Raw genomic sequence first — 17,438 nt, forward strand, 5'->3', positions numbered from 1 at the left:
GAATCTTTCCTAAAAATTATTTTCTTATTAGAAAGCTACATTATCACTCAACTACATAGCCTATATGTTTAATTTAAACCATGAACGTCTGTATATAAATTGAAGGCATATTTCACAACAGAAACTAATCTTTAAAAACAAAAAGCAACAAATTATTCTACGAATTTTATTTTTTAGTTATAATGTAGTAAGATATAGTATTAGTACGTATCGTTATGTTTCATATGGTGTAGGAAAATTCCTAGTTTCAGCCAAATCATGGTCACCCTACATGGTACGGTCGGTTGCGCTGATTACATTTCTTTCGATCTCGTTTCTGTTTGACTTGCCTTACGGTCACTCTGTAAATTACAATGAATTATGACAGTTCTCCTTTGCTTTAAAAACTTTAAATTGAGTTAAAAATGCATCTTTATAAAAGTAAATCGTACTTAAGAATAAGTTTTACTTACTAAAAGGTAATCAAAGTAACTATTATCAGCTTCAAAAGATATATTTATTCATATTTCTATGATGTAACGCTAACTCCATTGGCGCAGGGACACCTGAGGAAGCCACCGCTGACTGTCCTGCGCCGTCTCCTGTCTGTCACCAGCTCCCCAGCGGTGTCTTGACCGGCCAGTCGGGATTCCGTGATGCAATTAGTATTTATGAAAATCCTAAATAATTAAGTCTGATTTAAAAGAATTAGAAATTTTATATTATGGACGAAGTTACGGCTAACGTCTAATCATTAATATTTTTATAGTACCAAATAAAATGGCTTTCGACTTTATTTACAGTTTTGTTCATGTCTTTCTATTATTTCATTAATATTATAAATGCGAATATTTAGATGGATGGATGGATGTTTGTTTGAAGGTATCTCCAGAACAGCTGCATGGATCTCGCTGAAATTTGGCATAAATGTAGAACATAGTCTGGAAGAACACATAGGCTACTAATTAGATTTTTTTTAATTCAGTTCGGACGGAGTCGCCGGCGACAGCTCTTATTGAAATAACTTGACTTCCTAAATCCGGAATCGACATAGCAGCGATGGTGGGTAGTTGTAAAATTAATCAGCATAGTTTGATGAGAGAGAGGAGTGAATTTCGGCGGCGGACCGGCCCGGCCAGGTGGGATCCATTTAATTAATAACGGCAATAATTGACCGCCGCCGGCTGTTATTGGGAGCTATCACAACATTTGGGTCACGAGTCTGCATCGCATTGTGTACAACGACTTAGCAATCTTGATACTTACTTCACTTTAAATTTTATTAGATAATTTAGCAAAATAAATAACATATTCAAAGATAGGGACATTCTTTCCATAGGGGCACAAATTAACTATGTTTGATGACTTTTTCGCATTAAAATTAAACTCTTTCTTAATATCCTTAAGAAAGTTAAGAAGGACGAACTCTAGTCTTAATAACTTGAAAAATATTCCTTTGATATCAACGAACCTTCGCCTGACTACATGAGCTAACTATAGCAGTAGTCCGAATAACATCGGGTTGTTGAAATACGATCATAAAGACACATTTTTATATACATATAACAGCCTTCAAGGATCAAGATGAAAAGTCGCAGTAGTGCATAGGAGTGAGCCTCTAATAGCCCGTGGGTGCAATCACACCGGGCTCTCGCCTTCACTTGCGGACCGCACATACTGTTTACTTACTAAATGCACTGTGTATATAGTTTGCCTAATAGTTACTCTAATATAAAAAAAATGATACTGGCTTGCCTAAACATCTTTAAAATACTTGTACATTGCAAAGCTTTAAATAGTAACACTAAATGGTTGCGTAGTCTCGTAGCACTGCTTTCGTAGCATGCTACGAATGTTTCTAGTTACATTTGCATTTTAAAGTCATTTGCTCTAAAAGTTTTAAGTAGGTTTTAAATTTTGTAAATACATAATTCTCAAAAAGCATTAAAATTACCAAAAGAATATAAATCGCGTGTAATTATACATCTCTTTCATCTGTATTATAATAAAAAAATAACTCCCAATTCCTACGCGGCATCGTTCGAAATTTATATCAGCAATTAAGTTACGAAACACTCCTGAAATATCGCTAATTAATGTAAACATGGAACGATTAGGACTCCAAATAAACAGACCAAATGGGCTCCCACTGCAATAAATACCTATAATATTTTTAATTACAGCCTCAAAAAAAAAAGACATTAAACAGACGAGAGATAAAAAATGCCGCCGCCATATTGTAAATGAGGATAAAAATACAATACATTTGCTCGTTGGTGTAATTTAAAAAGTGTTATATTAACAGTCGGCAACACAGGGCCGGACTCCGGACATCATCAGGATAAATAAATTATGATATAGTTGCACGTTTTTGCAGTCGGTCTTTCATCGCTGTGCAAGTTGAAGACTTGGAATGTTACGACAGGATTTTGAACTATATTTTCTAATATACTATAAGAATTAAGTCATACTTTGTTCAGAACTACATAAATTTCAAAGAAAGTCTTTCTTATATATTTTGTGTTTGCATTAAAGTTTTTTTATTTATTTATTTAAGTCAAAAAAACCTGAGGTAACATATTTCTACAGTGCAAGAAATTGTAACACAACATTTGGACGATATTTAAAGTGAAGTCAAAATATTATAATTTATTTTTAATGCCCGTTCTATAAGTTTATAAGGCGATTTAAAAATATGTTTTTAAAAAATGTTGACCTGAAAGTAATGAATTTATGTGGGGGAAGTTGTCCGCGCGGCCGCGTGTCTCCGGAGACGCGATAGCCCGATAGCGATGGAGCCACACTGAATTATATTTCACACCTCTAGTAATCCAAAAAAATCCTCTTAAAATTTAACTACACCTACATTTTAAATTATAAAATAGTTTATTATGATATACCTTAATTTAAATTATAAAATACCTAAAGTGTTATAAAATGTCTTAAATTACTATATATACGTAATAATTAACAGCATGTTATGTTTTTTTTCGCGACGTTCGTACGGCACTGGAGCGTTAAAATCTCTACAAAGATTTTTTAATAATTAGCAGCAGGTGGATGTGTGTAATTTGGCTTTATTTTATTTTTTACTGTACTTAATTTTCAAATTAATTTCTAATTGTTATTAAATGAGAGTTTACAGCTGTTTTAATATTATGTAGGTATGTTAATAAGAAACATATGTTTTCTATACTACATTGATGTTTAACCTTAAAGAATATTTCTAATTTTCAATAAGCCTACCAAAGTCTCAATAACATAAAGCTTGATTTCTTTGGATTAGTCACCACATATACTGTCGTTGTATCGCTTAAATGACTGCGGCAGGCTAATTAATGGCAAAATAAAACGCAACACAACCTAATAAACTAGTTACAACCGGTTTCATCCCCTATATCGTATATACACGGGGGGAATTTTCTACACCCTGTATACCAAGTACTTCGACTATTTGACTGATGTTCGGTTTCTAAATTATATGAAAAAATGTTATTCTTCAAACACAAATATATTTAAGAGATTCAAAACTAGAGATGTCTTTTTTTAAGGTAGCAAGTAGTTACCAAAATTTTCCGGAATACCGAAGCGACAGCTACCCATAGATAACCAATCCAATAACATAAAACAAAGAACCATGCTCAACTACCTTGTTGTTAGTAAACAGTAAATCACCTTACGAAGTCAGCAACGCTTTCGGATCAACAAATAAAGTAATTACAGGAGTACTGTAGGAGCCGCGGTCAGTTGTAATTAAACAGCGGTCGTAAAGCTCGGTCCGGACGTAAAGCGGAGCGGGGGCGTCCCGTCGATACCGATGACCACTGTCCCTCAATTTATACAGGATGATCTTAAATCTGTAGTTAAAAATGATACATATTTCGTGTTGATGAGACTACTTTTAGATTGATTTTGGTTAATACTAAGTATGGGGTTAGTTTTTTCTGGAATTAATAAATTATGTCGAAAAAAACATAGTACATATAGTAAGAAAAGATTAAACTTTATGTAACTATGTTACGCTAAGTAATACTTCATTGTATATGGTAAATAAACATTCTAAAGTATACATATATCATATGGTATGAAGATATATTTTGAGAAAACAAACATCCTGTATAAAAAGAGCCCTACAGGCCTGTTAACATTATCAAATAGCTCTTTCAAAATGGCACGACCGATAAACTATCGAAATTGTCCATTGTCCGGCGGCGGGGTCGCGGCTTCGACTCCCGGCATTTGAGTAGGCCTTAAAATCAATTGCCCGTAAAATTGGCTAACCAAGCGGAAAATACATCCGACCGGAACACGGAGGAGTGCCTTTTTCGTTAATACCCGGCAAAGGAAGATCGGTGAGTGTTTGTTTTGGGGAACCACCAAAACTGTGAACTAAAGAATTATTAGCCTTTATTAATTATGACAAAATAAGTGATATGTATATTTATGTTGATGTAGTATAAGAAGTAACATAATCTTATTTGCTGTAACATTAACACACGTTTAAGTAGTAGTATATCGATATCAATATGAGACTATTGTGTAAATATATCAATATAATATTTACGATAAGTAATTTGTCTTAAGTTGCTAGTTTAAGTAATACATTGAAATGAAGGCAGCGACCTTACTGTTATTGTTTTCTGGCCATGATGTCTTGCCTTGTGTTCAATCTATTCGATGGCAATTTGTCTGTTTGTCAATACTTCTATATGTATATGTACTTACACTCTCAATCAGTTCTTTTTTTACATTTGAAGTAGTTATTTACAATGATAAATATAAAATGTAGTGACATTTAAAAAGCATTGCAGATAGCAGCGGGCATTAGCAAACATCAGGCGGCCGCGCCGTGGACCGAATATTTTTACACCCTGCGCCAACAATCCGTCGTTGATAAGGAAAGTTGTTAGTCGCGATGGAGCGTTAAAATGTCGCTCACAACGTGTACACTAGAGGAATATTTTTTATGGAAGGATCAAACATTAAAGAATATTTTCCTTAGTTATTCTATTTAATTACTTGAAGTTTATACTTTTTTAAGTTTTTTTTACAAATAATATTGACAAATTCATTGATAAATTTACGATACGACTTGCCATAGCAACACTGGAATGGTTTACACTGGAATACTCGTAGGAAAGATTAATGTTTATTCTATCGAACTATTGCAAATATTATTTATTCACGTCTATAATATCATATTCAATTATAAAAGCATATAAATAAAAAGTTATATATGTTATTTTTATACTGAATGAAAATATTCATAAGCAGCATTTTATACGTACAAGTGGATGCAACGCGACCCTTTGACATCAACTAACGTATTTAAATTCATAGTCTTATGAAGTTAGCCGGGGCCAGGGGGCGGGGGCGGGGGCAGGGGGACACGTGCGGTACGAGGAGGGGGGAGGCGTGACTGTACACTTTTTGGCTTCGGTTAAGCCGGATCGCCACTAAGCCAATGCGGGAAACGAGTAACTTGACAAATCACAAAAAAAAAGTAATTTAATGTAAGTTGTGAAATTTACGCAGTTATTTGTTTATTTAAATAGTTGTTAAAGGTATTTTTATTTCTGTTTTCCTTCGTATATAGTTTTATATTCGGAAAACAGTAAAATTTATATGAAAATGTGTTCCATTATTTTCTATTTTTTCAATAAAATGGACTATATCTTTCTTATAGTTCATAAAAGACAGTTTGGTACAGAAATGACAACATCTTCATGAGTTGATGAAACTATATAAGTTTGGTCTTGTCGTCCAGTACAGGCAGACATTATTTGTCTGCGTCATCAAAACTAGGAAAATGTTTTGTTATTTTTGAAATCAGCATAAGTAATAAATCGTTACATTTTATTTGTTGGGGAAACTCTATCAAATTATATTTTTAAAAATTGACTTATTACATTTTCCGCAGAGCCAGTTTCTCAGAAGGAGTTAAAATGCTATAGTTCGTGCCACAGCATAAATTAACAGCAGTAACTCGTCGCAAGAAACCGCCGCGCATATTATCGCAATTTTGTTTAAGATTAACGAAATATTCCTGCTATTAATATTCATGTAGCAATCTCAAAAACTCCGCCCGCATCGATTAGCTGAAATGATAGTCTGACCGATAACATCATAGACTTAAATCCAATTTCCACTACGGTTAACCTGTTAAATTTGTATGGAGTTGCTTGTCGTATTTCCACTGGTACGGCCATGACTGCTGCTTATAATTGTAGTATGTTGTGATTAAAAAATATTAAGGTCTCTACTAGCATTACTCCGGATCAAGAGTTCTCCTCTCCCCCGTCGTATGCTCACATAATATCATTATTATTTTTATTCACCAGTAAATCAGATTAATAAGCTATCGGGAGAGAGAAGACATCGTTATTCCCGTATTTATACTGTATTTACGCGTCCCTTGGACCGTAAAATATTATCACCGTGTAGGGGATTAATTTTATAGGTAAATGGTAGGTTGTAAAGAGGCTTTGAAAGGTTCAGGTGCCCTAAAATTTGATATAGACTACTTGGAAGGAAGTAAGTAACATTATATTTACGAAAATAATATTTGACATACTTACAATGTTCGCATATCTGTTACATAACATATATGAGAGAATATTATCTACCAATTTAGCGATTTTTACAAGACAATTGCTTCATTAAACGCGCATCTTCTGTTAAGACTTCAAGTATTAGTTCTAGCGATTACTATGAGATTGCAATAAAAAAAATAGATATAAGTACTGAATAATTCTTGTATTTACATAATAAATTAAAGAAACATAACTTAATTAAAAACAAGCTTTAATAATGATCATGTTTATTAAAAGAAATAAAACGTTTAAAAAAGAAACACGACGATTAAACCGAGCCTAAATTTGACGAAGTTGTTTTGTTTTTTTGCAAAGTTCCTATCATAATATTGCTTTGTCACGCAATTCACATATGCAAAATTTTAGTACAATCAGTAAACATCCGCACAGATGAAAAAAAGACCTTGGAAAAATGTAAACACTATACACTGAGAAACATTTCCAAAACAACTCACTGTATACACACGGTCAGAAGTATTCGTTCGTTCAAGTAGTCGATGTTCGCAAATTGTGCGGTCGGTAGTCGGTATGTACAGTCGGACGCATTTTCTTTTACGATCAGCCGCGTGTTTACGTGCTCCACAAAGATACGACCGATTGTACCCGCATCACACGATAACACTACAAACAGATCTTTGGATATGGCATTAAATAATATTATTTATATAAAATTCTGCAACACACAATGTGACATTTTTAATTCAAGCGGTACTCATAGTTGGTCAGAAGCTAAAAAAAAAAATACGGAAAGAAAATATAGCAAGCAATGTACATAGAATTAGTATAAATTGACTCAAAGTTGGTCTGAAATGTTTTATAATTTTATGAAATATCAGGCACACTTAATTTTTGACTATTGCGATTAGTAATGGCTAAGCTAAATTAGTCGAACGCATCATTCGCAAGCTTCTATTAAAATATTTACAAAATACCGCATCCAAAACCGAAGCCGCTTCACACATCAATGTAACAGAAGCTAATAGCGATCGCCTAATAGCGGCGGGGCTAGTTGTTGGGTCGTAAAGGATCCCGGCTTATTGGGTCGCTGGCCGTAGCGACCGAGCTCCTCACTATCGATTTATAAATCAATTACTTGGTCGCAGTTACATTTATGATAAACATTAAATGTTACACTGTACAACAAAGTAAAAACAAAACAATGACTGGTTGTACATGAGTGTCAGGGAAAAATTATCATCGAATGAACTCTCATTTTCATCCAGAACTTATACAGTCGATCTGTTACGGGGCTACAAACATCAACCAGAATTATACTTTCGAATTAAAAATTTATATTTTAGTTAAAATTAACAATATATATATATATATATATATATATTGTTCATTTTATTTATATATATATATATATATATATATATATATATATATATATATATATATATATATATATATATAATATATATATAGCTCAATATGATTTCATACCTGGAATCTAGGGTTACGTCAAATACTCCTCTTCCTAAAAGGGTTTCGTAGCCACAAAATTTTGAGAACCACTAGTTTAGATAATGATCAAATAATTTTGGTACTTTCCTACAAAGTACATACATAATTTAAATAAATTCCAAGATTGATTTTGACCGTAAATAGTTTTTACCACAACTTCAAAGTTCAAAGTTTAATTATTGAGTTGGTTTAGAAATAATTGCTAGCCATCAGAGACGATGCTATAAAAGGTTAACGATGGTATCGGATCACGGCAGGAGTGACGTCATAATTATTATACTTATAATCATAAATGACACAAGTAGTTTTTACAGCGCCATGAAAGTGCCGTAACTCTTATGTCATTACTTTATCCGCATTAGCTCAAGTATCGGTGAGGTGTTACGGCTTATTAATGGACTTATAGACATCACAAGTTTTCATCCTTGCAATTTGTATGAAAGCAAGTATCAAGAAGGTTTAAGTTTGTTGAATAAAGTAGTCAATAAGCCTAGAACAACTGATTGTAAATAAAATTACCATTTTCTTATTTGAATTTATTACAAAATAGTCCTCACATGTAAAAAATAAACCTATCCTAAGTACGATCAATACAGAAATAAGATTTACTAGTCTCTTAGAAGTCCTAATCTCAGACCTAACAGTACATTAATTTTTAAATTGACACACGGCAGAGTTTGAGCTCCTTAAGAAATCCAAGTGACGTTCAGTGCGGCCCTTGTTAAGAAATGCAGAGTGTCCCCTCCCCTGCCCCTCTCTCCGGGGAGGCGATTCCGTGGAAAATTAAAAAGGCCGCGGGGCGATCGGGTAATATTCTCTCTCATTAGGTCCCCGGTACGATTGCCCGTTTGTTACAGGTGTATTGTGCGGCGTCGCGAATGTGTGGATGCTAGATTGGAACAGAAAACACTATGGAGATGTTTTCATGCTAAAAGTTTTTAAATGCCAACTGCTGCATCATTAAAAAACCAAAAAGATAGATTTATAAAATACTTACGCCTAACACGTGAAAGATAATTAGGTCAAGAAAGAATGTAATTAATTATCTTAACAAAATACCAAAAATCTACTTTTTTATTCCTTTTGATGAAGGCTTAAAGTCAAAATATATTAAACTGGTATTTAAATAAATATTATTACAGTTAAAATAAACATTAACAAAGCAACTCCGTGGTCGGTTGGCGCGTCGGTTCGTGCTTGGCTAGAACAAATTCAGGTTCGCCATTTTGCCTGGCATAATGAATGCTAAGATTAAGATTTGTGCGGCGCGCGATTGTTCTTTTGTTTGCATTGTGCTTGCGCTTGGTGTAACTCAAAGTACAGTCAGATACCTTGTTGGTGAAACTTGATTTAATATAAAAAACCACTAGAAAGTGATTAAACATATTACACGATCTGTAATATAAATAATATAATTAATAAACAACCAAACTACTATATTATAATCCTTTATTTATTAAAGGTACATCTGCAACCTTTCCACTCAGCAGTCGTTCAATTGGAGCATTCATTGCGTTATTTTAACTATATAACAGCTTGTTCGTTTGCCACGTACATGGATAAATTATACTATGACAATAAATGTCTAATTTCTTACGATTTCTTCAAGTGCAAATCTGACTGTACTTGCAATAGCCCGCGGCAAGTTTGTTTAGCAATGCCCGTGTAGAGACAGCGTTGACAGAGAGCGCCGCAAACACTGACCGCGGCAATAAGCTACTACAATGATAACTGAGCTCACTGTACTTAATAACCACAACTTATTTTTTTTACAATGAAATATTTTGATATACGACTCACGAAACATTGACGCTGGATACATTTAAATCAATAAATTTTTGCCACTACTAATTATTTAACTAACTGTAGGTTTCTTATACCAAATTCATCGTTAGTGATAACGATATGTTTTATACCGAGATTTCGGACTCAGAAACGCACGATTAGTGACAGTATATATAGCAAGAAAAATATCTAGCTTGTTCCGAAACATTAAAAGATTCGTAGAAGCAACACTGAGCAGTTAACACAAATCGACGATTGCCCGCAACTGTTAATGGGGAGCGTTTCTATTAGTTTTTATTATTCCTGTCCGTCCCCTTCGGTGGTAACGATTTTCCTTATACTAGACTTAATTGTATGTCGATATATAGATCTCTTTCATTTAGCTGAACATATTTAACATTCGGAAACTGATTTGACAAGCTTGTTTCGAAAACATCGTGATGCAACCTGCACATATCTGAGAATTTTAATGATATGTGTGAACTCAACCAACCCGCACTGTGCTAGCGTGGTTGACTATGGCCTAGTCACCCCTAACTTAGGGTAGGCTCCGAGCCCCTCAGTGGAGATTTATACGTGCGCTGATGATGAATGAATGAATAGCATATTCTAAAGAACAGGTTCTATCTAAGATTTAAAAAAGGACATAAGACAATAGCGTCGTTATCGAAGTTATAATTCTAAAAGAAACTAAAGCAACTACTTGAAACAAAAGCACATTATAGCGTATAGCAAACAGGCAATAAGCGATAAACTTTCAAAATGGCAGAGAGCAGTGGAGTCGCGGAATAAAATCAGCATTAATTCGTGTCCGCGACGTAGGTAATGGGCCACTCGTTATTGAACAACCTGTGTTGTATTTATCGCGCGAGTGATGGCACTTATCGATTAAGTCGTCTGTATCGATATCGATTTTTATGAATATATTTTATCCATGGTTCATTATTTTCTGACCAGATTGTACACTACTCTAATATAATTTGATTTATACAAACTCTACATAATTTGAAAAATACTTACAATTTCATCTTTCGTCCAACAGATACTATGAGAGTAAATATTTTAAGAACGCATTTAACCACACATTGTACTTGTCGAGGATGTTTAGTTGATTTATGTGTATGAATGTAAGAGGCACGTTTTCAATCTTTACAGTCATTATTGCATCCCTTAAGTTACCCGATGTGGGCTTGTTCTGATTAATAATAATTAGATTGATTATTAAGATATGTTGTCGATATGTAGTGTGGTACATCACTAGTGCTACCGGTCCAATTCACACTCTCAATTGCAGCTGTGGTTCTGTAATATGGCGATCGTATTAATTATTCAACCGATATTTTAATTGGTAATGTAATGTTTCGTCACAATCACTTTTATGGGATTGGTCATTTTCGTTAATGACCAGTAAATTTACATTATTTGTCAAAGTGAGTGCGGTTTTCATTTATTTTATGAATATTTATTTATTACTAGCTGTCGCCCGCGACTCCGTCCGCGCGCAGTTAAAAAAACTAAATGGGGGGTATGACAAATGGATGTTGGCCGATTCTCAGACCTACTCAATATGCTCACAAAATTTCATGAGAATCGGTCAAGCCGTTTCGGAGGAGTTTGACCACAAACATCGCGACACGAGAATTTTATATATTAGATGTAATAAAACATACTTTTTATCTGTTTAGTTGGTGGAAATGACTTGTTTTTAATGATATTGATGAATAGAAGTGATTACGGAAATTCAAGTATCCAAGATGTTCTTTTCTCTGTTACTCCATTTCTTCTTATTCAATTTGTTCCGCGAAGGGTTCGAGTTGCATTCTTGTAAACAGGAAAATGCGGGAGACGAGTCCAAAGTACAGAAATCAATAACGTCGCCGGCGACATTATGCGAGATTTATTAGCTCCGTGTAGGCTTATTAGTTTCCGAGACGGACTCGCTGTGCGGAATGTAGACTTAGGAAACAATGATAGGGGACATAATGATACATTTTTTTATTATTATTTTTAAACTAATGCACATGTCCTTATTATATGAGACACTGGCAATGTCAGATAAAAAGATTTATGTGACTTATTAGAAGAATAAAATAATTAATAAAGTACCTACAACCTAATACGTAGAAGAGTGCAAAAGCAGTCAAGTAAAGTAAGTAAGAACCTGAACTCTTGTTACATTTTTAATACATGTTTGCCGTGTCTATGAGATTCCTTAGTCGTGCTTATCCAATATACAAAAGTCGGCAAGAATGCGACAAAGTATTGGTGTATAAAAACCAAATGTTGGCGGCACTCAGCGCCTTCTCTGCCGTTTAATATACTCCAATGTACACTTCACGACAAAAATGTTATCTCAGAATTATATTTTAAAATTTATCATAAAAGGGTTTGGAGAGCTCGTCGATTATTTTAAATATTTATAAATCACTTAATAGACTTATTAATCCACTTAGTTTTCATAAATAGCGCTAGACACGATAAAGTAACCATTTACTTAAAAAAATTTGTTTTATAACTTATATTTTCAAAATCGCGTCTACAAAATAAAGGCTTAAGGTTTATTTTGTAGGTGCGATTTGTGACTTAATTTGCTTTAGATGAATTCTATAAATATTAATAACAAAAAAATTTCAAAGAGAAAAATTGCCGTAAACACTTTTGTACGGACCAGTATCAACATATGTCACGGGCCGAAGCACGGTACAATAAATAAATAGCGCAAATTCCGAAGTGACCAGACCACTGTCCCAATAAAACCCTAGCACTGTCCAGGGGTAGATAAATATTGTACTACCCTCTAACATTGTCCATACATTTGCGTCTACAAGTCGCGTGTGTGCGTCGCCTTGTTTTTCTTTAGGGAATCATTTGGTTAAGGGAACTTCGCTTTACCATTAAAATTTGACGAGTATGATACGGGCAGCATTATTATATTAATAGTTTGATAAAAGACTTTAGTATTCCATCACTGTATGATTTATATTTTAACTAGCTTTTACCCGCGACTCTGCCCGCGCGGAATGAAAAATTGAAAACGCGGTAAAAATTATCCTATGTCCTTTTCCTGGTTCTAAGCTACCTGCCCACCAATTTTCAGTCAAATCGATTCAGCCGTTCTTGAGTTATAAATAGTGTAACTAACACGACTTTCTTTCCTAATATATAAAATTCTCGTGTCACAGTTTTCGTTGCCATACTCCTCCGAAACGGCTTGACCGATTCTCATGAAAATTTGTGAGCATATTCAGTAGGTCTGAGAATCGGCCAAAATCTATTTTTTATAACCCCCCCCCCCATTTAGTTTTTTTTTGTAAACTGCGCGCGAACGGTATCGCGGGCGACAGCTAGTATATATAGATTTGATGTCAAGGTTATCGTAATAGTTAAAAATCCATGGTTAAAAATTAAAAATAGTTTTTTATAAAGATTGTTATTAGCATAATCCCCGAGCGAGGATGTCTTAAGCCGTAAATCTGCAAGGTAAGGTCGCGCTGTCAACCGCAGTATAGGAAGTTTATATATTACCCATATAATAGACAAAGATAAGGCGATATGAATGCAACATGTCTAAAACATTCTTAGGATATTTTCCTTTGTATAATTTTCGATTGGGAAAGTATGGAGAGAGATTTTCTTTTGCATACTATATAGAAATAAACAATAGTTTTAGACTCTTACAATAATAAACTTAGTATGAATGGATTTATGTTTCAGTTTAATAGATATATAATATTGTAATAGTTTATTTAAACACGTATTATTTGTATAAGAAAGGCATTAAATCATAATATCCATTCAATCTATAGTAAAGGCTCGATAAAAAACATAAATTTATGCTCCTACAATACAATAACTATGTGACAGTGAAATAAATAAAAATATTAAATTTTAAGAAAACTCTACATCTATACTAATATAGCCTTGCAAATATAAAATCAATTTGTGTCAGGTCTAGTAGAGAATGCACTCGATAGCAATTGTTTTACGATTGCGCCGCGATGGCGTAACGATCGCGTGTCGATTGGGGATATTACCTCCTCGATATATCTTTAATTTATGTACACAGAGGGCGACTCTTTTACTGTACTTTAAGCTTGTATTAAGAAGCGAAAACTTTATGATAATAATAATTATTACCAGTGTTTCGGATATGTTTTGTGAATTCGTAGCACATGCGTAGCGTAGCGCGTAGCATTCAACGTAGGCTCTATTCATTTGATTACTTACTTTGTACAGTACAAAAAAACTGTTTGATGCAGATTTTTAATTACAATAGCAGCATATTAGACCATGTAATATAGGCAAATTTAATTTTTCTTATTTTAGAAGTACTCTTAATATGAACTTTCATTTATGATCTAGTGTAATCAGAAGGCAACATCTTGGCCCTATTTGTCGACATAAATGATAAGAATTGATTTAATTTTATGATGCACGAGGAATTTCCATCAGCTATGTAGAGTTCTATTGATCTAGTTCTGAATGCAAACTAGTTATTCAACTACAATAGGGTTTGAGTTTATTGATTTGAAATGCAAGACTTTCAATCAAATTCCTTTCTTTTATTCTTTGTCCTTTAATCGCACCATCATATTGTACATTAATACGATAAGCTTGTCGATCATTGACGAATTTTAATATTTGAAATCAACATATATATGCCTTTAGCTTTTATATTTGCATGACTGCCTCTAGGTTTATCTTCACCTTCGTAGCAGGGAGCAGTTGCGCGGCGAACAGGGAGGTCACCGTGTCAAGGTCGAGTTAAACCTCACGCTAGTAAGTAATAAAGCTATATTCTAAAACAACCTTCTTATATAACTAGACATAACATCCGTTGTATCGTATAAAGAAATACTCGAGTCATTTGAATGCTTGGATTTGAACTTGTTTATTCTCAATGTTAGCGTAAACTCTTTTGTTTTATGCAAGTATCTATTACCTACAGTAGATTACGATTTAGTGGATTAAAATTGACAAACACTTGACGACCTTTATTTCGTATAAACTTGATCCAAAGCCCACTACAAACGACTTGATTAATGTATACGATATTAACACTGACAAAATTATTATCCTACCAATTAGAAGGTCTCTACAGTATGTAGTCTGGAATGGTCTGTCCTCGGCGGTATTTCCAAACCGCTACAACTTAGAGTCCTTCAAGAAGCGAGCGTATCACCTTCTCAAAGGCCGGCAACGCATCTGCGATTCCTCTGGTATTGCAGATGTCCATGGGCGTCGATGAACACCTTGGTGTTCCCGCTGCTCGTTTGCCTGTTCTTATAAAAAACTAGCTGTCGCCCGCGACTCCGTCCGTGCGCAGTTAAAAAATGGGGGGGGGGGTATGAAAAATAGATGTTGGCCGATTCTCAGACCTACTGAATATGCTCACAAAATTTCACGAGAATCGGTCAAGCCGTTTCGGAGGAGTACGGGAACGAAAACTGTGACACGAGAATTTTATATATTAGATGTAGTCTATTTTTAAATGTCATCTTAGTATTTCTTGAAACACTTAGGGACACTTCCATTAGCAATAATACTTTGTACCAACCGGTAACGCGATAATGGCGTTGTTGTCAGACGTAATGACGTCACAGTGCCACTTTGTTATTCGAACAAAACGTATATAAATTTACCTGTCGCACGTTACCATTACTAACATGCACTATCAACAAATATTTATAGCGCTTGCCACTTTAATATAAGAAGTCTTTGTTCCATGACTATAATTTATGCGAATTAAAAAGTATTAAAGTTTGTTAACTCAGGCCCACAATCAAGGGGGGTAGGTAGAGACTACGTACTTCCTTTGGTGCGGTATTAGCACACCTATCTCGTCTATTATACGTTGATAAGTCTATTTGCATTTCTGTAAAACGAAAACAAACTAGTCAAGTTATACAATCTTACTAATATTATAAATGCGTGTATCTCCGGAACGGCACAACGGATCTTAATGAAATTTGGCACATACTTAGAAGTCTAGTCTAGTCTGGAAGAACACATAGGCGGACGAAGTAGCGGGCGACAGCTAGTCCTATAAAAAAGCTTTAGTCAGTCGAGATACAAAATTCGAACATCAAAGGATCGTTTTCATTTGTTTCCTAAAATGTATCAGTACAGTTGCATAGAAAATAGTAATGTGAACAAACGTATTTTATAATAATTTGATACAAAAGTACAGTCATTAAGAAAATGTGGATTGATTGGACTGTTCGGATGAGTTGTTTAAAGTAGGGTCAATTAATATTGATAATTATGCTTAGATGAATAAAATTGATGGCAAAGGTTTCCAATTTCGAAAATCAGAATTCGAATTCAAAACACACTTGGAGCAAGTGATGCATGATCACGGGTCGGCTCAAGTACACCTTTACTACTAAGCCTATCGTAATAGTTTTACGAAATTAAACCTTAACACTATGAGGTTAAGTTTAAAATAGAATAATCGTAATCAGTCCAAGTGTAGACCGTCTGCCAAATGAACATAGTCGCGATTTTATTTTGTAGAAGGTCGTTATTAAAATCGAGCCAATATCAATATATAGGGTGTTATTAAAAATGTTGTAAGTAATTAAAGAATCAAATAATTAATTTATAAACGAAAATTGCATGAGTAATTCGCAATAAATCATAGAAAGAATAATATCTTAATTTTCAGTAAGTACATCAGCAAAATTAGTCACGTGATTGCTTATAATAAGACTCACGTGTCTCTTACTTCTTTGAAGTAAAGTAATGAGATTGAATTTGGATGTATAAATTAGTGTATGTATGGATTGTTTGAAAGAGGAGTTGCCTGAGGGAATGAATTCAGATAAGACGGCTGAAAGAAATGCAAGGAAGTGTAGTAAATACTGTGCCGACGCCACGAAGGGATAAGGGAAGGTTAATGATGAAGACTTACTTGTTAAAAAAATAGGAATTCTGACGTTAACTCAAAACACTTCTATCTTAAAAATAACAATAAAGTATGTCATATTTTTATTTTTAACTATTTATATACTTCTATATTTAATTTATTTTCTTTGTCTCGAGTCTTGAGTTTCATAGTGTTGTAAGTAATTCCTTTAGTAAAAATAATTGTGAGTTTAATCATTATACATAAGTCTTTATTGTATAAAGTTATGTTCCAAAATGCTCATCCTGTATACAAGATTCAGATCGGTATAGAGGGCCGATAGGTACCGGCGCGTCGCGGTAAGTAGATAGTGCGCCTTTTCTTCGTTCCACTTCCACTAACGATGTCATTCGGTGTGTACTACCCTGACGAGTTATTGAGACTTTTTCAAGAGACAAACTCCCCGCCTCGCCACCACAAGTCTCCCGCAGGGGGAGGAGCAACGCGCTATATCTACCAGACGTGGCTTTCTATTCTTGTAAAATATAAAGTATTACATAATACACTACGTCGTATATTGCTTTCACTTTTAGTTTACGAGACTTTTAGGGAGATTTGTCACAAAATGACAAAAAATGTGTGAACAACGACCAAACCGCGTGCCTCCCGTGATTCGATCTGTTTGGCTAGAGGATCGTTGGAGCCATGGGTGCTGGTGGCACTAGTAGATGTTTCGTTTATGATTTAAGCTAAAAAAAACTAAGAAA

The sequence above is a fragment of the Papilio machaon genome, chromosome 21, assembly GCF_912999745.1.
Source record: "Papilio machaon chromosome 21, ilPapMach1.1, whole genome shotgun sequence".
NCBI lineage: Eukaryota > Metazoa > Arthropoda > Insecta > Lepidoptera > Papilionidae > Papilio > Papilio machaon.